The sequence below is a fragment of the Pelodiscus sinensis genome, chromosome 8 (assembly GCF_052426305.1).
Source record: "Pelodiscus sinensis isolate ZL-2025 chromosome 8, ASM5242630v1, whole genome shotgun sequence".
NCBI classification, from domain to species: domain Eukaryota; kingdom Metazoa; phylum Chordata; order Testudines; family Trionychidae; genus Pelodiscus; species Pelodiscus sinensis.
Window position 1 is genome coordinate 71,194,966 of NC_143059.1, and position 22,835 is coordinate 71,217,800.

Genomic DNA, 22,835 nt, shown 5'->3' on the forward strand with positions numbered 1-22,835 from the left:
GGAGGAACTGGCGGGGCTGGACCGCGCTCCGTGGAAGGGTGCGAACAGTGTGAGGCGGCATCTGCGTATGCGCAGTCTGGCGGGACTACTGCTAGAGAAAACTTTCTGAGCTGCAGCACCGGGACGAGCCTGACACCTTCAGTGGAGCACCCACAGGGATACAGATCTCGAAGACCAGATGTTACTGCACCAGGTGAGTAACTCTTTTGTCACTGCACCCTCAACTGAAATGCTGATGTTTCTGGGGTGGATTACAGCAGCTGTTAGCTGAAATGGTGGTACCCAGTGGACTGCAGATCCATTCAACCAGAGATCTCGATGGTGAGTGACATGATCCCCTCCCAGCATTCTAAACTACTACATCATCCAACAGTGTATTTTTGGAGACCTGTCCTTCCCCTTTTTCTCTGTGCTGGTCTGCACCAAACTGAACACAAAGTGGCTTCCTGCCCCTATAGACAGCTGACTCGTTGGAGATTTAAAGGTGCAGTACGCGCAGAACAATGGCATAACCATGTTTTTGCTAAATACGGAATTGGTTCCATCTCTTTTGGTCATCACAATGCAGAAACAACAGGAAGTAGCTTTAATCTTTGTGGTCCTTATTGTACAAGGCTAGGGTTGCCAGGTGTCTGGTTTTAATCCGGACAGTCCAGTATTTGAGCTTTCTGATCGGGAAACAAATTGAGAAAATAGAAATGAGAAAACATAAATGTCTGGTATTTTCTAAATAATATGTAATGAAGATTGTGATGTCATGTCAAGTGTGTCCGGTATTTTTGTTGAAACCATCTGGCAACCCTATACAAGGCCCACCTGTTAAACTGTTAGTCCTGCTAGCTGCAGTCTGTCTGTCTCGGCTTAGTGTCTGGTTTTGTGATGAAACCGCAAACCGCCTCTTAGCTGCATATATCACAAATTGGACGTGCTGGTTTCATTCAATTTTCAGCATACCCCACTGAACAAATGCTCTGAGTACGTGTTTCACCACCTGGCTTCAATGCAGAAGAGTCACGTGGGAGGGGGCTGCTTTCCCTGGCTGCAGAGCTGGCAAGTAATAAAGGCAGAAAACGTCTTCTCCTCAGCTGCTGCCAGAAGCGTTTCTGTGGCACAGGCGGAAGCGAGCACCACCGTTTATGAAAGGAAGTTTGGGGTTTGTGTGTATGCCAAGCAAAACCTTTAGTGCATCAGTGATATTGGAAAGACAATAACACAACTGAACATAGAAAATGACACACACATATACACACACATTTCAGCCAAACTGATCATTCACTTAATGACCTTAAAACATGCTTCAAAGAGACTTTAACTCCAGACTTCAATGAGAAGCTTCAGAATTGTCATTCATGCTTAAATTTGACACTTTATGTATGGGTTTAAACAAAGACTGTAATTATCTCACCCATTACAAAGATAGCTTCCCCAGTTATCACCCCCATGTCACTATCTCACAGAAACTTACCTTCCCCCCCTCACTTCCACTCTGTTCTAAAATTTGATTTGTCAATTTCACGTGTTCCCTTTTTTTTGATTGTATCACTTTGGTATATATGGTTGTGACAATTTTCTTCCGCTATTTGATCTGAGGAAGTGGGTCTGGCCCACGAAAGCTCATCACCTAATAAACCATCTTGTTAGTCTTTAAAGTGCTGCACAGTCCTGTCTTTTGTTTCAGCAACACCAGACTAATATGCTGCATCTCTATCACAAATATACTGTTACAGATACATAGTCAAACACAGACGCATACAGAGATGCACAAAAGCGCACACACATTCACAGGCCCGCAAACAGACGCACAGAATCTCAGACATTCACATCCATGAACGCTCTCCCTGGTCCCTGGCAGGGTGTGTGTGCGGCTGCGCCGGAGGATTGTACATTCGCCCCGGTCCCTGTCAAGATCCCGCGTGCGGCTGCGCTGGAGCGAGTGTGTTGCCTGCAGCCCCAGTCTCCCATCTATTGACTTATCGGGGCGGGGCGTATCGCGCGCCTGCGCAGTGTGGCCCAAGCGCTGCAGCTTCGCTGGTTTATTTCTGCAGAGAGCGCGCGGCGGGTGAGTGCGGCTGCGGGACCCGGGAGCCTGGAACCCGCCAGAGACCCCCCCTGGCCGGACCCCTCCCCCCGCGCCGGAACCCCCCTCCCCCCGCGCCGCTTCTTACGCGCGGGAACCCCCCCCCCGCGGCGCCCTCTCAGGCGGGGAGCGCCCGCGGGCAGGACCCCCCCCCCCGCTCTCTCCCCCCAGGCGCGGGCAGGACCCCCCCCCCGCTCTCTCCCCCCAGGCGCGGGCAGGACCCCCCCCCCCGCTCTCTCCCCCAGGCGCGGGCAGGACCCCCCCCCCCGCTCTCTCCCCCCAGGCGCGGGCAGGACCCCCCCCCCCCGCTCTCTCCCCCCAGGCGCGGGCAGGACCCCCCCCCCCCCCGCTCTCTCCCCCCAGGCGCGGGCAGGACCCCCCCCCCCGCTCTCTCCCCTCAGGCGCGGGCAGGACCCCCCCCCCCGCTCTCTCCCCCCAGGCGCGGGCAGGACCCCCCCCCCCGCTCTCTCCCCTCAGGCGCGGGCAGGACCCCCCCCCGCCGCTCTCTCCCCTCAGGCGCGGGCAGGACCCCCCCCCGCCGCTCTCTCCCCTCAGGCGCGGGCAGGACCCCCCCCCCCCCCGCTCTCTCCCCTCAGGCGCGGGCAGGACCCCCCCCCCCCGCTCTCTCCCCTCAGGCGCGGGCAGGACCCCCCCCCCCGCTCTCTCCCCTCAGGCGCGGGCAGGACCCCCCCCCCCCGCTCTCCCCTCCCTCCCCTCAGGCGCGGGCAGGACCCCCCCCCCCCGCTCTCTCCCCTCAGGCGCGGGCAGGACCCCCCCCCCCCGCTCTCTCCCCTCAGGCGCGGGCAGGACCCCCCCCCCCCCGCTCTCCCCCCCCAGGCGCGGGCAGGACCCCCCCCCCCGCCGCTCTCTCCCCCAGGCGCGGGCAGGACCCCCCCCCCCCGCTCTCTCCCCTCAGGCGCGGGCAGGACCCCCCCCCCCGCTCTCTCCCCTCAGGCGCGGGCAGGACCCCCCCGCCCCGGCCCCCCCCCCGCTCTCTCCCCCAGGCGCGGGCAGGACCCCCCCCCCCGCTCTCTCCCCTCAGGCGCGGGCAGGACCCCCCCCCCCCGCTCTCTCCCCCCAGGCGCGGGCAGGACCCCCCCCCCCCCCCGCTCTCTCCCCTCAGGCGCGGGCAGGACCCCCCCCCCCCCCCGCTCTCTCCCCTCAGGCGCGGGCAGGACCCCCCCCCCCCGCTCTCTCCCCTCAGGCGCGGGCAGGACTCCCCCCCCCCCCCGCTCTCTCCCCCCAGGCGCGGGCAGGACCCCCCCCCCCGCCGCTCTCTCCCCCAGGCGCGGGCAGGACCCCCCCCCGCCGCTCTCTCCCCCAGGCGCGGGCAGGACCCCCCCCCGCCGCTCTCTCCCCCAGGCGCGGGCAGGACCCCCCCCCGCCGCTCTCTCCCCCAGGCGCGGGCAGGACCCCCCCCCCCGCCGCTCTCTCCCCTCAGGCGCGGGCAGGACCCCCCCCCCCGCTCTCTCCCCTCAGGCGCGGGCAGGACCCCCCCCCCGCTCTCTCCCCTCAGGCGCGGGCAGGACCCCCCCCCCCGCTCTCTCCCCTCAGGCGCGGGCAGGACCCCCCCCCTGCCGCTCTCTCCCCCCCAGGCGCGGGCAGGACCCCCCCCCCCCTCCGCTCTCCCCCCCAGGCGCGGGCAGGACCCCCCCCCCCCCCGCCGCTCTCTCCCCCCCAGGCGCGGGCAGGACCCCCCCCGCCGCTCTCTCCCCCCCAGGCGCGGGCAGGACCCCCCCCGCCGCTCTCTCCCCCCCAGGCGCGGGCAGGACCCCCCCCGCCGCTCTCTCCCCCCCAGGCGCGGGCAGGACCCCCCCCGCCGCTCTCTCCCCCCCAGGCGCGGGCAGGACCCCCCCCCGCCGCTCTCTCCCCCCCAGGCGCGGGCAGGACCCCCCCCGCCGCTCTCTCCCCCCCAGGCGCGGGCAGGACCCCCCCCCGCCGCTCTCTCCCCTCAGGCGCGGGCAGGACCCCCCCCCCCGCTCTCTCTCCTCAGGCGCGGGCAGGACCCCCCCCCGCTCTCTCTCCTCAGGCGCGGGCAGGACCCCCCCCCGCTCTCTCCCCTCAGGCGCGGGCAGGACCCCCCCCCCGGCTCTCTCCCCCCCAGGCGCGGGCAGGACCCCCCCCCGCGGCTCTCTCCCCCCCAGGCGCGGGCAGGACACCCCCCCCGCGGCTCTCTCCCCCCCAGGCGCGGGCAGGACCCCCCCCCGGCACCCTGTCAGGCGGGGAGCGAACGAGGCAGGACCCGCCATCCCATCCCTCCCCTGGCCGTTCTCAGGGTGCCCCATTGTGTGTTCCCGGGTGACCCGGCTCCCCTGCACAGCGCTTACTGAGAGGAGCCCTCCCCAGCCCGGACGAGCTGCCCCCTTCGCCAGGCACTGACTGGTGCTAGAGTGAGCCCCGCTCCCAGGCTCGCCCTGGCTTCTGGAGGGATAGCGCCCCCCGGGCTGGGAGTGGGCAGCCCTGGGCTGGGTGGACTCCCTGTCACTCCTCGTCTCTCGTGGATGTTGAGCTGATTGCCCCTGCAAACCAAACCGTGGCTGGTCAATTCATCCGGGCTTCCTCCTGAGGCTGGAGACTGCAGTGGGGGGCGGTGCCCAGTACAGAGGAAAGCAATTGGCCTGGCAGGATGGGTCGTGTTCTCAGGGTGGCCTTGCATCAGGAATCGGTCCAGTGTCACTCAGTTTATTTGCAGGGATTTGGCCTTCGTGAATGGGTCCATGTGCTTGAACTGATAAACAGGGTGAGAGGCCAATACAAATCCAGTATGCTCTCATTTTGCCTAAGTGATTTTTAATGTCTCTAATACTGGCAATGTGTTTGTTACAAAATGTACACTAGGGAAACAACCAGTAGTCCTGTAACACCTTAGACACTAACAAATACACTCTCTGTCTCATGAGCTTTTATGGGCAAAACCCTCAGATGAGGGAGACAGTTCTGCATTAGCTACAGATATACTGAGAGACTTAATAGGTCTCTTCCATCTCTCTTTTATCTGGTTCAGGCTGCCATAAAAATGTGGAAATTATGAAATCCTGCAGAGTTGTTAACATTTAACTAGTCCTAACATTGCCAAACTGTGGATGCTGCAGGATGGTACTTGAGCTGTTCATTATGAGGTTCGTGTTCATGATAACTAGGTAAAAATGGCACCATCTACCTCAAACCCATGTGAATTGAAAATGTCTTGTCATTAATTAAAATGTTTTTCTGCTTCTTACACCTGTTGGCCTGAGAGGGGGAGCTGTGTTTTATTCTGGTTTATGAATTTATCATGCTTCTCTTACTAGAATTGTTAACTAAGGGCCTGATCTTTCAAATACTTTGGCATATTACTCACATAGATAATGTTAAATGTGTGTAAGTGTTTGCTGGGAGAGGGCTTATGATCTGATTTTCAGGATCTATGTTATTTGTGATATTGTAAGCCCAAAAGAGAATGTAGCTTGCTTTTTTTTTTTGTTACACTTCCATATTGAGTTTGCTAATGGTAGCAGTTAGAAAAAAATATGTTTTCAACTTGTACACTGAGTACTTTTGCTCTGGAAATCTTTGAGAAACAATCCTAGTAAGTCATGTTCTTGACCAGAATTGCACTTTTAAAATACTCCTTTGTTGTTAGATCAGAGGTCAAAAGGTCAGTTGGGAACTTAACAACAAATAGTCTAGTAGCACTAGTCATTTGGAGAAGTGGATTGAGCCCATGAAAGCTCATGATACCATCCCTACATATTTTGTTAGTCTAAGGTGCTTTAAGACTATTTATTGTTTTTTAAGTTTTTCCTGTTACAGACTGAGTTACCCCTTTGAAGCTTAAAATAATAGTTGAAGTTGTCCAGGTATAGATGTAGTTGCGTGTTATATTACAATTCTTAGCTGAGGTTTGAAGAAAGTGTGCCAATATACTTGTTTTTCTAGCATTACTGTTATAAGGTGTTTGCTGAAAAATCAATTGGGTTGAGGAAGAAGGTGCCATTTTTACATAATCCTGGCACAAGCAAGCCCTGTGCTTGCTTTAAGTTAGGAGAAGAGGAAACTGCATACCAAGTTTGGTGGCCCTAGGTCTTACCAGTTAGGAGAAGTTCTTGAACAAATGGACTTGCAGACAGATGCACAAATCTCTAATATATATAAAAAGATGAGAAGAAACAAAAGTGAAAATAAATCGACTTTCTTGTGTGTGCTGAGAGAAATGAAATGTATGTGGGAGGGGACAATCTCAAACAAAGAAAATGTGATTATTAAATATTATTTTTAATCTGATTAATTTGCAGTAGAAACTGTTGTCTGGGGAAGAGATTGCTCAGGGATTGGTTATAGCAGTGGTTTGCAATCTTTCCAGACTACTCTTCCTCTTTTGGGAGTCCTATTTTTGTTTTGTGTATCCCCAACTTTCACCTTACTTAAAAACGAGTTGCTTACAAAACCAGACATAAAAATATGAAAGTGTCACAGCATACTATTACTAAAAAATCCTGGCTTTCTAATATTTACCATATAGTTTTAAAATAAATTAATTGGTATATAAATATTGTGCCTCTATTTCAATGTGTAGAATATAGAGCTGTAGAAACTAGTCCTTGTATGAAATTTTAGTTTGAATGATTTGGCTAGTGATTTTTATGTATCCTATTGTAATACTAGGCAAATAACTAGATGAGTTGATGTACTCCCATGTACCTTAAGAGTTATGTGTATTCCTGATAGAGAAGCATTGAGTTAAAGATTAGGCTTGCAGTGCTCACAGGTCAGTTTGAAGATTCAAGCTCAGCTTAAGTTTTGAGATTCACAGGAGTAACAGTTAAGCTGCTCCAGAATAATGTATAAGTAAGGCTGACAGTTAGCTCTATATAGGTAGAATCATATTTATCTTGTGCAATGGGAGCTAAACTTCCTAATCAGTTCTGCAGACTTGGAATCATGGAGTGCTGTGGGACTTGGTTGAACTGACACAGCAGAGCCTACTGCTACTTGGCCATTGGTTAAAACTCAACAGAGCTATTTAATGACCCAAAGCTGTTATCATCTGGTAGTTGTTTGGCCTTCTGGGAGGTGAATGAATGGTTTTAATCCAATTCTTCATGGAGAGTTCCACATAGTAACTCCTGTTTGACTATGTGAGAGAGAACAAGGATTGAACAGGCTTTGGGACTGATCTCCAGTCACACTTCTCTTTGTCTTCACTGTTAGATCTGACACACATCAGTAAGTCAGCATGGGGGAGTTTCCACTTTTGCTTGTCCTGTGTTTGCTCTTCCCCCAGTTTGTGGTGCTGTGACTAATCATCATAAAGCTCACTTTAAAATTATCATCTTTTAAGAAGGCCAAAGTATTAGTTTTTGATAATTGGCTTCTCTCTGTCTAGGCATAACTTGTTCTTTGGTTATCTTCATATTATGCATTTTCATATAAATGTTCCTCCTTGTAAAAGTCCCATTCTGTGCTACTGAAGAAAATGTTATTATGTATAGTGGCTAAGAGCCAAATATTAGTTTGTATTATTTTAGTATTATGGATGGCATATGTGTGCATCTTACCAGCTATTGCATTCATCGGATTGATTTCTAAAATGTTAGGCTATGTCCTGCCAATAGAGAGCACTCAACACAAGTGTATTTTTCTTCACCGCAAAGTGCAGAATGTACTGTACATAAAACTGATGCAATATCTGGAAAATAGTTCAATGTTATTCAAGGTGGCTGCCATGAACAATTTATTATCTAATTATAGCTAAATTAGGGTAACCACTTAGCCCCAAATGCCTCACTTTTAGACTGTACGTTGAAGGAACAAACTGCTGCGGTCAAAAACATTTTAACAGATTTGAGGACGTCACAAAATTGAAGCACAGCAAGGGCTAAGTTAGGGACTATACATATATGGGCAATGATATCTTTCCTCAGATGATAGGTGTGGCAAGACAGGAGCGTAAGTGATTTTGCCCATTTGAGAAGCACAATAATCCCTTGTATATAGACAGTTTTATGACTTATCGTATTATGTAGTATACAGTACTTTATAATACAGTTAATAGTAGATTTGCAGTGTGTTGTCCAGAGTACAGACGCCCCCCCCCCAGCAGACCAGGGAGACGCGGAGCAGCTTTTCTCGCCACGAAGGACGCGGGCGGCGGGACCACAGCGCGTCTGGGTGGTTCTGCTGCCCGAGTCCTCCGCGGCGAGAAAAGCCCCGTTCGTATGTAGAGATCCGACATAAGTTTGATCCACGTAAGTCGGGGACTGCCTGTATTAATTCCCTGATGGCCACTGCACCCATTTATTTAAGTACAGTACTGAATATCTGTGTCTAGGCAAAACCTTCCACTGCTATATTCCATTTTTAAAACGTGGTACAGATTGGCAGTGACTAACAATTCATGCTAGTTAGTAGTCTTAGTCCAATTTCTTTTAGTTGGGTACATCTGTCCCAAAACTCATTGTCACAATTGCTAATATGTAGCTCCCTTCTTTGCAGTCTTGGTAGAGACTAGGGATGTGATCATGTAAACATGTAAATGGTCCTTAATGGTTACACGCAGTCCCCCGTTGTGCTACTGCCTCTATATCAGAGGGAGCAGTATAGGAGGGGGTCAGGTGGGAAACTGTATAAATGTGTAACTGCTGAAATTATTAGTGATTATATGTTTACCTGAATATATGCATTTTAACATCTCTAGCAGAGACCAAGGACTACATAGGCTATGTAGACTATACAGGCAGTCCCCGGTTTACATACAAGATAGGGACTGTAGGTTTGTTCTTAAGTTGAATCTGTATGTAAGTCGGAACTGGCGTCCAGATTCAGCTGCTGCTGAAACTAATCAGTTTCAACAGCGGCTGAATCTGGATGCCAGTTCTGACTTACATACAGATTCAACTTAAGAACCCCAGGCATCCCCAAGTCAGCTGCTCCTGAAACTGATCAGCGGCTGATTCCAGGAAGCCCGGGGCAGGGGCTTCCTGTAGTCAGCCACTGGTGAGTTTCAGCAGCGGCTGACTTGGGGACGCCTGGGGCAGAGCAGCTGGGGTGCTGCTGGGTTGGTCCAGTAGCACCGCCGCTCCTCGGCGCTACTGGACCAACCCAGCAGCACCCCAGCTGCTCTGCCCCAGGCGTCCCCAAGTCAGCCGCTGCTGAAACTGACCAGCAGTGGCTGAATCAGGACACCTGGGGCAGAGCAGCTGGGGTGCTGCTGGGTTGGTCCAGTAGCACCCAGAGCAGCGCTACAGGATCAACCGGCAGCGCCCCAGCTGCTGTACCACAGGCATCCGGAGCAAAGCCGCGGAGCACGGGGGCAGTGGGACAGCTCAGACGCGCCGTGGCTGTCCTGCTGCCCTCGGGCTCCGTGGCTTTGCTCTGCTTTGCAACCCCTCTCCCTGGTCTGCAGACCAGGGGGACGGGGAGCAAAGCAGAGCAAAGCCGTGGAGCATGCGGGCAGCGGACAGCCCAGACGCATCTGGGCTGTCCGCTGCCCACGTGTTCCGCCGCTTTGCTTCCTCTCCCTGGTCTGCTGGAGACCAGGGAGAGGGCCCTGTTCGTAACTGCGGATCCGACATAAGTCGGATCCGCGTAACTCGGGGACTGCCTGTAATTACAACTCTCCTATATTTGTTTATATGCTGTTGCTGATCCATGAGCCAAGCACCTATTAATTTTTAATGGCCTGTGTGTGCATCCTACCAGCTAGATCAAACTTAACATGGTAAAGATATGAATAAACAAAGGGGAAGGAAGAGTTTATGGGGGGTGAGGGTTACAGTTGTGAAATATTAGGTGTAATATTGCTATTTGCACAACTTCTTTGGATTTTTAAATTAAACACATGAATGTTTGAGCATAGCATTTTTAATTTGAGGTGGGAGTCAGAGGTAGAAGGCAAAGATACAAGCTTTGAAGAGCCCTGAAGATATTCTTTCCATAACCAGAATGAAGCACTCAATAGGGTCTGGTGTGTGGAGGCTTGTACTAATACTGCCTGTAATGTAGCCATTCTGAGACTAAAACAGAGGACTTCAGGCTCCGAAACTGCCTACCTGTTCCTTTCCAGTACAAATTCATTTGAAAAAAAAGAAGGGATGGTGGTGCTCTGTTCTGCCCAGCTGTATCCCGAAGCCATTTCACAGTCCAGTTCTAATTTAGTTATCTAACCACAGGAATAATATTTACAGCTCCCAGTTATTCTTAGAATTTTTCCAAACAAAGAACTTATTATACTGAGTGTATACTTAATAAGCAGATTGTAGTTTAACTCTTCTGGCATAGTTCGCCAGTGGAAAGGGAAAAAGAGAGCTGCAGCTTTCCTTGGGAACTCCTACAGAATGCTGTAAATTAGTCTCATGTTTGCAAAAAGAACAGGCTCTTGAATTAGCTGGCTTTGGCCCAGGTGTTTGTACCTCTCATCTGTGTAATGTGTGGAACACTCTATACATATAAAAAGCATTCCTAAAGCGTTTAATGAAATGAAGTAGAGTTGAACACTAAAGTGAAGGCACACTATGAAACAGTGCTATCCATAGCAGTCACATTGAGGTAACTGATCCATCCAGCTTCATTAATTAATAACAAAGCAACTCAGTTTTTGGTCAGTTTTTTTTTTAAATATTAAGAGTTGGAGGTAACAGAAGGAGATGAACTCTACTGATAGGATAATAATCCCTAACCCAGTTGAGTCTAGCTCTGGGTGGTGTGTTCTGGGTTGATTCAGTTTGGGAACCACCCTCAGAAGTTCCCAATGAATAACCCTGAGGTAGGGGGAAGAGCAGGTAATGTGACTACCCAGCCCATTGCTGCTTGGAAAAAAAACAAGTCAGAAAATGAATTAATGGTATTCTCTTTATCTAGAGAAACATCATGCAGTAATTGCAGTTAAACACAGAGATGAATGTCACATTTTTGTCCTCATCTTGCTGCTTGTTCAACTGTGGCTTTCTTATCACAGGGTTATCAGATTGGACTGAACAGTTAATGATGTATTCCAAAAACTGTAGCATAAAAAAGTAAATTTACAGGCTGGTAAGCCTAACTTCAGCACCAGACAGGTCAGTTCAGACTCTAGTAATGAACAGAATTCTCAGAAATATGGATTGCACTATGTTGAGGAAGACTCAATGCAGCTTCTGTAAAGGGAAATCATGCCTCTCCAGTGGTGATCCAGTGTACTTGATATTCAGGGCTGAGATCAGACTTTGTTGGGGCTGAGGTGGCCCAACTCAGGTGGAAGGGGCAGGGTGCGGGCTAGCCTTCTCCTGCCAGCCTTTCAGAAACCCTGGGTATGTGCCATGTAGGGCTCTGGTGGCAATATAAAAGGGCCAGGACTCTGGCTGCTGGACTTTTTGCAGACAGTCAAAGCTGTGACAAATATCTGAAGGAGAATGGTCTTGTGATTCAAATGCAAGACCAGGAGCAAGGATATCTGAATTGTGTCCTGGCTAGAAGCATTGAGTTATGTTCTGACCTCACATTTATCACTTTATATCTTTCTACCTTAATTTCCACATATGTAGAATGGAGATGTTAATACATGCCTACTTGACAAGACTGTTGGAAGCCTTAATTAATGAAAGATACTTGGTTAGGCATTGCTAAAGAATGCTAACTATTATTATCAAGCAAATAATGTTAGTTTTTAACTATGCATCATAGTAGTATCAAAATCTCCTAGATTAATAATAAACCCTTTGATTTGATTGATATTTTTGATGCTGTGAAGAATTAATTATCTCCACAAAGGTAGCATACAAGAAACACAACTAGTATTTACAAAAAATATGCCAGACTGTTGTTATAATAACTAAGTAGAGATATTATTAATACTCTATGCTTATAGAATCTCAAAACACATCATGGATATTAGTCAAGTTTCATAGCACTTTTTTGTTGCAGGGATTAATTACAAAAACAATTGTGTGTGTGTATGTTGGTACATATGTGTAGACTTTTGCCTTGCTTAGCACAAGCTGGCAAATCACCTCTAATTTCCTGCTTTTTTCCAGGTGCAACTCCTTGACAGACATTTTAAAGACTGTATACACATGGTTGCAAGGCTGGCTCTCTGTTTATGGGGCCTTATTCATAATAAGTCATGTAGGGTAACCAACCATCATATTTTCTCCTCTTCTGTGACCAGAGCCTCTATTATTAATGGCTTAGCGAGTGTTACATAAGAATGGCCATACTGGGTCAGACCAAAGGTCCATCTAGCTCAGTATCCTGTCTGCTGACAGAGGCCAATACTAGATGCTCCAGAAGGAGGGATCCCAACAGGTAATCCTCATATGATCCCTCCCCTGTTACTCATTTCCTGACAAACAGAGGCTAGGGACACCATTCCTACCCATTCTGGCTAATAGGCATTGATGGACCTAATCTCCATCAATCTGTCTAGCTCTTTTTTGAACCCTGTTAAAGCCTTCACCACGTCCTGTGACAAGGAGTTCCACAGGTTGACTGTGTGCTGAGTGAAGAAAAACGTCCTTTTGTTTGTTTAAAACCTGTTGCCTATTAATAAAATGAGAATTAATTTTGAAGCTTTTTAAAAAAATATCAGTGTGCCCAATGAAGCTATAAAAGTCTCCCTTTAGGTAGAGGTTCTAGAAAACCATACAGTTTTCCCATGAAGATTCTATATACAGAATTTTAACAGGTTTCTATTAATTTTAAGCCTGTCTGGGTATGTCTACACTTGCGCCCTCTTTCGATAGAGGGATGCAAACAAAGACACCTGAAACTGCAAAGAAACACTATAGCTGGGTGGTCAGCAATGTTCCCTGTATTTTTTTCATTCATGTGCAGAAAGAATTTTGTTATGTACACCAATATTGAGGCAATGTGCAGATGTGTGCTGCCAACAGAAACAAAAAACTAGATATATATTTTTTAAAAGTTACCATAGGGGTAATTACGCCAGAACAGGTTAGACATTTTAAAACTCACTACTCAAAGAATTACATTTAAGCATAAACAAGAAATAAAATTATGAAATGCATAGGCCAGACAAAAATCTAAAATATCATCATTTGAGTAAAATTACAGAAAATACAAGTGTATTGCAGGAGGAACCAAGAAGTAACAGCAGCAAAAAGTAACAACAGTGCGTGTGCATATGCGCCTGCTGGGAGTGTATGAGAGACTATCCACTCTCTCTCTAAGCAGAATGGCATCCAGCAGTCAGAACGCTCATTTAGATCACAGCAGCCAACCAGCAGCTATCTAACTCTGTCCTTTCAGTCCTTCCCCCCCACGCTGTGGGAATGGGGTACTTTAGGGTATCCCTGCCTCTTTCCCTCCTTGCACCTGACATCAGAGACCTTCCCCACCCTCTGCACAGTAATCAGGAGGATCCCAGGAATACCTGGCTCTGGGACTTCAAGGCAGAAGGCAGGAGCATGTGATAGCAAAGCAGTTGGGGGTGGGAGGGGCACCTAAACACAAGCTGCCGGATGTGCATGGCTTCACTAATCGAGTATGTGGCATTTGCTTGACTCTTGCTGTTGCCATATGGCTGCACTTAGAGGAAACACTGGTGGTCAGATCTATGAAACATGGGGTCCTAAGGGATCTCTGCCATTATAGACTTATTTTATCATGATGACCTTTACATCATTGCTGGTGGATTTTCTGAAGCATCCCAGTTCTTTGGCCTCACATCAATCTCAAGAAGACAAAGTTCTTGTTCCAGTCAGTATCTCAGTCCTAATGCCAGCCATATTAATCCAAGGCACACAGCTGAAAAATGTGGATCAGTTCAGGTATTTAGGGCAGCACCATCCTCCACTGACAGTTCTCTTGATAAGGAAATTTCCTTCAGAATTAGTAAAGCCAGTCAGGCCCTTGGCTGACTCCAAACAAAAATCCTTAACCAATACGACATTGTTTCTCCTTCAAATTGAAGATCTACCATGAAGTGATTCTAACATCTCTACTGTATGGATCTGAGGCATGAACTCTTTATAGCTACTGTTGGCTATGGATCTCCATTCCTGCCAATGGGAGCTGCGGGAAGTGGTGTCCTTGTCTGTGCTACTTCCTGATGTTCCCATTGGCCAGGAACAGCGATCTGTGGCCAATGGGAGCGAGGATCACCAGTACCTGAGGAGTTGCAGGTAAATATAGCAGCGGCAGCCTGCCAGGGGCTAAACATAGTGAACTGTTGCTGTTTTATTGCCCTCCCCTAACCTATACTATAACTTTGACCATGTGGACCCTCTTTTTCTATCCATCCACTAGTTCCTCCTTGTTAAGTAAAATTAACAGGTATGCATCAATGACCATAGCACCTTTCTATATTGTATAGAGGACATTTGGCCAGAAATTAAATCATTGTCTATGCTAGGCCCCATAAACTCCTCTTTCCTTCTACTACCACACCTATCCAGAAATAACTGGCTAGAGACCATGGCCTGTAAACCAAGCTATAACAAATACGTGCATGAACCAGAAATGCTTGACCAGATGTACTGAAAACACGCTGCTTCCACCTCCATGGAGTGTTGGCAAAAACATCCCAGTTGATCTCAGCCATTGCAGTGGTACAATGCAGAGAGGGGCCCTGTGACAGATATAACTCAAATCACATAGGTCTTTATAGGCCAGAATCAGGATCTTAACACCAAGAAATAGATGGGAAGCCAGTGCAATTAATAGGGCAAAGGCGTAGTGTTATTAATCCAATTGTGTCTTTTAGTATAACTCACAAAATACAGGGCATATTTTCAGTTCAATTCATGTACTTCTCCAGTTAGTGGTATCAAGAGTTCAGCAGCAAATTCCTGCTTGTTAAAATTGTTTAGCCATTATACTGCACCTTTCATACTCAGAGCCATCTGTGATTATTAACTAATTGCTATGAGTTGAGACCAGGCAAACTGTATCTTGTAAAAATAATTACTATTCCAGGAAGAGGATCCTGCTTAATGTTAGGGATGTAAAATCCCATTCGATTAGTTAACCAGTTAAATGTTACGTTTAACTATTAACTGATTAAAGGAGGGCAGGCAAGGCTGAAGCATTGAAAAATAGTGGTTCCTGCTGTAAGGAACTAACAGTTTAGAGATATGTAACCCTTCTGCGGGGTAGGCCTGGCAGTAACCAGGGCTGGGTTCAATATCTTGGGGTCCATCTCACATAGACCCGGCTCGAGCCCCCACCCAGTAATCTGGGAAATTCACGCACCCCTGGGCGCCTCTGAGAGGCAATGCTTCCTCACTCGCAAGCACTGAGTCTGAGTGTAGGAAAGAAACATTTAATGAAAGAGAGAGAGAGAAGTCATACAGCATTAACTTGGGGAAAACATCACAAACAGTGTTCATAACCCAAACATGAGCCAAGCCCCCCCAGCCAAGAATCGCACGAAGTCCAAAGAGTCCGACACCCCAAGGCTACGTCTAGACTGGCATGATTTTCTGGAAAGTTTTCCGTTAAAAGCATTTTTGGAAAAGAGCGTCTAGATTGACACGGAAGCTTTGTGCCAATCTAGATGCGCTTTTGCACAAAAAAGCCCCAATCGCCATTTTAGCCATTGGGGCTTTTTTGCGCAAAACAGTACTGTGTTGTCTACACTTGCTTTTGCCCGAACGGGAGCAGCATAGTATTTCCGCAAGAACACTGACAATCTTACATGAATCAGAGGGGTAGCCGTGTTAGTCTGAATCTGCAAAAGTGACGAGGAGTCCTGTGGCACCTATATAGACTAACTGAAGTGTAGGAGCATAAGCTTTCGTGTGCAAAGACCCACTTCGTCAGATGCAAGTACATGCATCTGACGAAGTGGGTCTTTGCCCACGAAAGCTTATGCTCCTACACTTGAGTTAGTCTATAAAGTGCCACAATCTTACATGAGATCGTCAGTGTTCTTGTGGAAATTCAAGCGGCCAGTGTAGACAGCTGGCAAGTTTTTCCACAAAAGCAGCTGATTTTGCAGAAAAACTGGCCAGTTTAGACACAGCCCAAAAGTCTCTGTCCCTGGTCTGTGCTGTCCAGAGTCCCAAAATTCACCCGCAGGGTTTTACCTCCCAACCTGGGTAGAAATGGGGGTGGGGGAATAGATAGGAGGCACCTTTATCAAAACTCCACCACACTCCACCAGCTGTCTTGTCCCACACCACTGGATGCTCCCCATGGTGCCTGCCACCACTCCTCATCTGCTGCCACCACTGGGCGCCACACCTCGCCTGCTGCCGCTGGTGGCTATGCCTCACCTGCCGCCACTCTACTGGCTGAAATTGGTCTGGCTCTCAGCCAAAGTAGTGATTTCAACTCTTTAGGCACAAGCTGGACTGGCAAAATAAATCCAGCTTTCACTTGAGTAGCAAAAGAAAAGACTCCTCAGGGAGTCTGCTTTAGGTCTGTCCTTAAAACAAAGGGGGAAAGATGCAGGCTGGGCCAGTCTTATAGCTCACACCTGGCAGATGTAAAGCAGGCTGATTCAAGCCCTTTAACCCTTCCCCCAGCTCAGTTCACTCAACTCTGGAAGGGGGGAGGCTTGTTCTTCCGAGACCTCTTTCCATGATGGCGGTGTCTCTCCTGCAAGCATTGGTGGCATGTTTTACAGTTCCCACATTTAGGGGTAGCATGATTAGTGACCCCCACAACAGTCCCAAATTATATACAGTTCTCCACATTCCATTCCAACAGTGACCCTCCATCAGCCCTGGCTGAATGGGATTTACATAGCCACACCTCGGATTCTCTCCTGAGCTGTATTTACATATCAACAGTTAATAGTTAATTACCTTGCAGAGCTAAACAATTGTAGTGGGCACACCCACCCCTCCTTTTAGCTGGCTGATAGCAAGCAGCAGTTCACCCCCGCTTACAGATAGATAGAAATTGGGAAAAAGGGAATTAGTGCAGAGGACCTGGATTCAGGTGCTGCTTCTGTAGCTGACTTACTTTATGACCTCAGTTAACTTCAGTGACATGCAGTTCACCTCTCTGTGCCCCAGAGCTCCATGAAATGGGGATAATAATACCAATTACCTCAGAAGGCTGTTATGAGCATTAAGGTTTGTAAAGGGCTTTGGGAATCTTGAGATGCCAGGTGCTAAAGAGAATCCAGGTAAGGTGGTATGATTCTGTCCATTCTGTAAATGCCTAACAATAGTATTGACAGTTATATTATGGGTATCAAAACTGAACACATGAGTCCAGAACAGACAAAAAATGCTCGGGAAACTTGTATGTTAAAATACAGAGGTTCAGTACTACTTTTGTTTTCCGTTGTGTATATACTCTTTGGCTGCGTCTAGATTGGCATGATTTTCTGGAAATGCTTTTAACGGAAAAGTTTTCCGTTAAAAGCATTTTTGGAACAGAGCGTCTAGATTGGCACGGATGCTTTTCCATTTTTGCGATCGGGGCTTTTTTGCAGAAAACAAATCTGAGCTGTCTAAACTGGCCCTTTTGCGCAAAAGCTTTGCGCAAAAGGGACTTTTGCCTGATCAGGAGCAGAATAGTATTACCGCAAGAAGCACTGATTTCTTACAGTAGGAAGTCAGTGCTTTTGCGGAAATTCAAGCGGCCAGTATAGAAAGCTGGCAAGTTTTTCTGGAAAAGCGGCTGATTTTCCGGAAAAACTGGCCAGTCTAGACACAGCCTTTGAGAATTTAGTAGGAAAGTGGGATTGTCACTACTGTTATTTATTTATACTTTTTTGGCATGCAACTCCATGAACTGACTTGGTCAAAATATTAAAAACAAAATCAGCTGAACCAAGATTAGTATACCACCGTCAAATATATATTTATTATCCTGGGATGCAGAAATTTCAAATCATCTGCTGAAAAATGAAGGAAAGAAAAATAGCTAGTTAAAGTCCTCACACTGGTATACAATTCTGTATTTGCCAATATTTGCAAAACTTTTCTATGGATATGTTCTAATTGAAGCATGGTCTAACAAAGGAGGAAATCAGTTTATTTCAAAATTTGTGTTTAAAATCCCATGTTCTGTAGAGAGTCTTGTGTGTCATGTACTAGCCTGGATCATAGCCAAACTTTTAAAATACCTCTCAGAAATAAGCTCTGTATCAGAAACAGGCATTTAATTATGACTGCATTAGGAGGAGCCACAATTGTAATAAATCATAGGAAGATATTTCTAAAACATCTTATCTATGCAAAGGTTTCTATTTTTTGTGGAGCTATTTACAGATGATTAATCTCAAAAATAGATTTGTAATTTAAGAAGGATACATCATATTTCAATTGCTCCGAGTTGAAAGTCTTGACTGGCCAGCTGCCCACTCAGTTAGATGTTTATCCCAGCAACTTAAAAATGTATGGAGTAGCTTAGCAAATCTTATTTTTAGTCACTATTCTTGGCATCAATTTAAAGAAGAGCTTGCGTTCAGAAAAGAAGTAAAAAACCCCAACCAAACCCTAGTGCTAGATCTCTTCACTCTTACTCACGCATGTAATCTGAATCCCACAATTTTGATTTATCAGAGTAGATCCAATGAGATAAGTGGGGCTACGTGTACGAGTAAGGCTTTCAGGATTAGGTCCACAGTTTTGCAGTCCTTGTGCCCTTTGTGTGTTCCTAATATTTTATCTCAAAGCAGATACATTGCTGCATTGGTAGGATTTTTTTGTCATTCAGTATTACATAAAGTTAAATTAATGAAAATTATACTACTTTATGTCCCCAAATCTCACCTTTTCAAATTCCAATCTACACAGAATGATGCTGGCTGCTTTCTCACACATTACAAAACCAGACACATCTCCCAGGACCTCAAACAACTTCATTCGCCCTTCCTTCATGTAAGAATGTGATTAGAGGTGAACCATTAAAATAGCCCCCACAGTCTGAGAAACAAATGGGTTCACTGTGTTCCGGAATTCTTTTCGAAACAATACAGTCCAACTGGCCTTTGTGTTGCTCTCATGCTCAGATGCACCTTTCCACTGTATCATCATTTTTGTTTAATGTGGCACAAAAATGATGTGCAGCAGATGAAATGACAAGATGAAACTAATTGTAATGGAAATAGTCTTCTGACTTCTGGGCATGTAATTTCCCATGTGTGTGCTGTGGTGGAGATATAAGAACGATTATACTGGGTCAGACAAAAGGTCCATCCAGCCCAGGATCTTGTCTTCTGACACTGGCCTATGCCAGATGCCCCAGAGAGAGTGAACAGAACAGGGAGTCTTCAAGCAGTCCTTCTCCTGTCACTCATTCCCAGCCTCTGACAGAGACTAGGGACACCATTCCTACCTATGCTGGCTAATGGCCATTGATGGACCTAACCTCCAGGAATTTATCTAGTTCTTTCTTGAACTCTGTTAAAGTCCTGGCCTTCACAACCTCCTCTGGCAAGGTGTTCTTTGGGCCAGCCATGCACTGTGTGAAGAAAAACTTCCTTTTGTTTGTTTTAAACCTGTTACTCATTAATTTTATTTGATGAGCCCTAGTTCTTATGTTATGGAAACAAGTAAATAACTTTTCCTTATTCACTTTTTCCACACCAGTCATGATTTTATAGACCTCTATCTATCCTCCCCTAGTCTTCTCTTTTTTAAACTGAAAAGTCCAAATCTTTTTAATCTCTCTGCATATGGGACCTGTCCCAAACCCCTAATTATTTTTGTTGCCTTTTTCTGAACCTTTTCCAATGCCAATATATCTTTTTTGAGATGAGGTGACCACATCTATATACAGTATTCAAGATGTAGGCATACTGTGGTTTTATGTAGAGGCAATAAGATGTTCTCTGTCTTATTCTCTAGCCCCTTTTTAAAGATTCCTAACATTTTGTTTGCTTTTTTCTGCCACTGCACACAGAGTAGATGTTTTCAGAGAACTATCTACAATGACTCCAAGATCTCCCTTGAATAGTTATAGCTAAATTATTCCCCATTATATTGTATGTATAGTTGGGGTTATTTTTTCCAATGTGCATTATTTTACATTTATCAACATTAAATTTCATTTGCGATTTTGTTGCCCAACGACTTAGTTTTTGTAGGTCTTTTTGAAGCTCTCCACAGTCTGCTTTGGTCATACTATCTTGAGCAGTTTAGTATCATCTGCAGATTTTGCCACCTCACTGTTTACCCCTTTCTCCAGATCATTTATAAATAAGCTGAATAGGATTGGTCCCAGTATGGACCCTTGGGGGACATCACTAGTTACGTCTCTCCACTCGGAAAACTTACCATTTATTCCTACCCTTCGTATCCTGTCTTTTAACCAGTTATCAGTCCATGAGAGGACCTTCCCTCTTATCCCATGACGGCTTATTTTACTTAAGAGACTTTGGTGAGGGACCTTGTCAAAGGCTTTCTGGAAATATAAATACGCTATACAGGCAGTCTCTGAGTTACGCGGATCCGACTTGCGTTGGATCTGCAGTTATGAACGGGGCTTTTCTGACCAGCAGACCAGGGAGATGGGAAGCAAAGCCTCGGAGCACGCCAGCAGTGGGACAGCCGTGACGCGCCTGGACTGTCCCGCTGCCCGCGTGCTCTGCGGCTTTGCTCCGCGTCTCCCAGGTCAGCAGACCAGGGAGACGGAGCAAAGCCGTGGAGGACTTGGGCGGTCCCGCCACCCCCGTCTCCTTGGTCTGCTGGGGGGGGGTGTAGCTAGTGCCCCCCCCCCCAGCAGACCAGGCTTTTCTTGCCTACCCCTGGGGTAGAGCAGCTGGGGGCTGCCGGGTTGGTCCCGCAGCGCCGCTCAGGACCAACCCAGCAGCACCCCAGCTGCTCTGCCCCAGGCGTCCTGATTCAGCAGCGGCTGAATCAGGATGCCTGGGGCAGAGTAGCTGGGGTGCTGCTGGGTTGCTCCAGTAGCGCTGAGGAGCCGCGCTACTGGAGCAACCCAGCAGCACCCCAGCTGCTCTGCCCCAGGCGTCCCCAAGTCAACCGCTGCTGAAACTGACCAGCGGCTGACTACAGGAAGCCCGAGGCAGAGTTGCTCTGCCCCAGGCTTCCTGGAATCAGCCGCTGATTAGTTTCAGCAGCAGCTGACTTGGGGACGCCTGGGTTTCTTAAGTTGAATCTGTATGTAAGTCAGAACTGGCGTCCAGATTCAGCCGCGGTTGAAACTGATCAGTTTCAGCAGTGGCTGACGCCAATTCCGACTTACATACAGATTCAACTTAAGAACAAACCTACAGTCCCTATCTTGTACTACACCCGGGGACTGCCTGTATATACTGGTTTCCCCTTGTCCACATGTTTGTTTACCCCCTCAAAGAAATCTACTAGAGTATAAACTCAACAAACAACAAATAGTCTGGTAGCACTTTAAAGACTAAGAAAACATATAGATGAGCTTTGTGGCCACAGCCCACTTATTCAGATGACCGGTGTGTTGGATGTCCAGAACTAAAATAAATAGGAGGAGAGGGGGAGGAATGAGGGGACGACAAAAAGAGTCAGTGGGTATATAAATATCAAAGGGAAAACCGAGCTGGTGTGTAACAAACAAAACTGAAGACTTCATAGTTAAAAGAAGCAGACAAGGAAGTGTAGATTCTGGTGTTAGTACTCTTCCTCTCTAAATGCTAACTAATGGTCCTTATCTGCTTCCTTCAACTAGAGAGGCTATCAAAATAAAAAACTCAATAATAGTGGGGGATTTCAACTATCCTCATATTGAATGGGTACATGTCACCTCAGGATGGGACGCAGAGATAAAATTTCTTGATACCTTAAATGACTGCTTCTTGGAGCAGCTGGTTCTGGAACCCACAAAGGGAGAGGCAATTCTTGATTTAGTCCTAAGTGGAGCACAGGATCTGGTCCAAAGGGTAAATATAACCGGACCAGTTGGAAATAGTGACCATGAAGTAATAAAACTTAACATTCCTGTGGTGGGAAAAACATGTCAGTAGCCCAGCACTGTGGCTGTGTCTACACTACAAAGGAAAGTCGGAAAAATATATGCAAATTTTGAACAGCAATTTGCATATCTTTTTCCACCTTTCTTCTGAAAGTGGCTTTTCCAATTTGGTCTACACGGGGCCAAATGTTGGGAAAAAACCCTCTTTCGAAACATCCCTTATGCCTTGAAAAACGAGGTTTACAGGGATGCTGAAAAAACAGGTCTGCTTTTCCAAAAAATTTTTCAAAAAAGCAGATGAGTTCCTACGGCGTGGCAGAGCTCTGTAGTTTAGACGTACCCTGTGGCATTTAATTTCAGAAAGGGGAACTACACAAAAATGAGGACATTATTTAAATAGAAATTAAAAGGGGAAAAAGTAAAATTTCTGTTAGCTGCATGGAGACTTTTCAAAGACATCATAATAGAAGCTCAACTTAAACATATACCCCAAATTAAAAAACACAGTAAGAGAACCAAAAAAGTGGCATTGTGGCTTAACAACCAAGTGAAGCAGTGAGAGAGAAAAAGGCATCATTTAAAAAGTAGAAGTTAAACACCAGTGAGGAAAATAGAGAGGAACATAAATTCTATCAAATTTAAGTGTAAAAATATAGTAAGAAAAGCCAAAAAGGAGTTTGAAGAACAGCTAGCCAAAAAATCAAAAAGTAATAGCAAAATTTTATTTAAGTACATCAGAAGCAGGAAGCCTCCTAAACCAGCAGTGGCCCCTGGACTATTGAGATGCCAAAGGAGCACTCAAAGACGATAAGGTTATTGCGGAGAAACTAAATGAATTCTTTGCTTCCGCCTTCATGGCTGAGGATGTTAGGGAGATTCCCAAACCTGAGCCATTCTTTTTAGGTGACAAATCTGAGGAATTGTCCCAGAATTAAGTGTCATTTGAGGAGGTTTTGGAACAAATTAATAACAGTAA

General features: G+C 47.1%; 1 protein-coding gene across 1 annotated transcript in view; it reads left to right on the top strand.

The window, feature by feature from the left end:
* Positions 1–1,936: 1,936 nt before the first annotated feature.
* The window catches only part of NT5C2 (5'-nucleotidase, cytosolic II), a 93,204-nt gene continuing 72,305 nt past the window's right edge, over positions 1,937–22,835 (top strand). The window contains exon 1 of the mRNA XM_075935560.2: positions 1,937–2,059. The gene's annotated coding sequence lies outside the window, so the exon portion shown is untranslated. The remainder of the gene's footprint in view (positions 2,060–22,835) is intronic.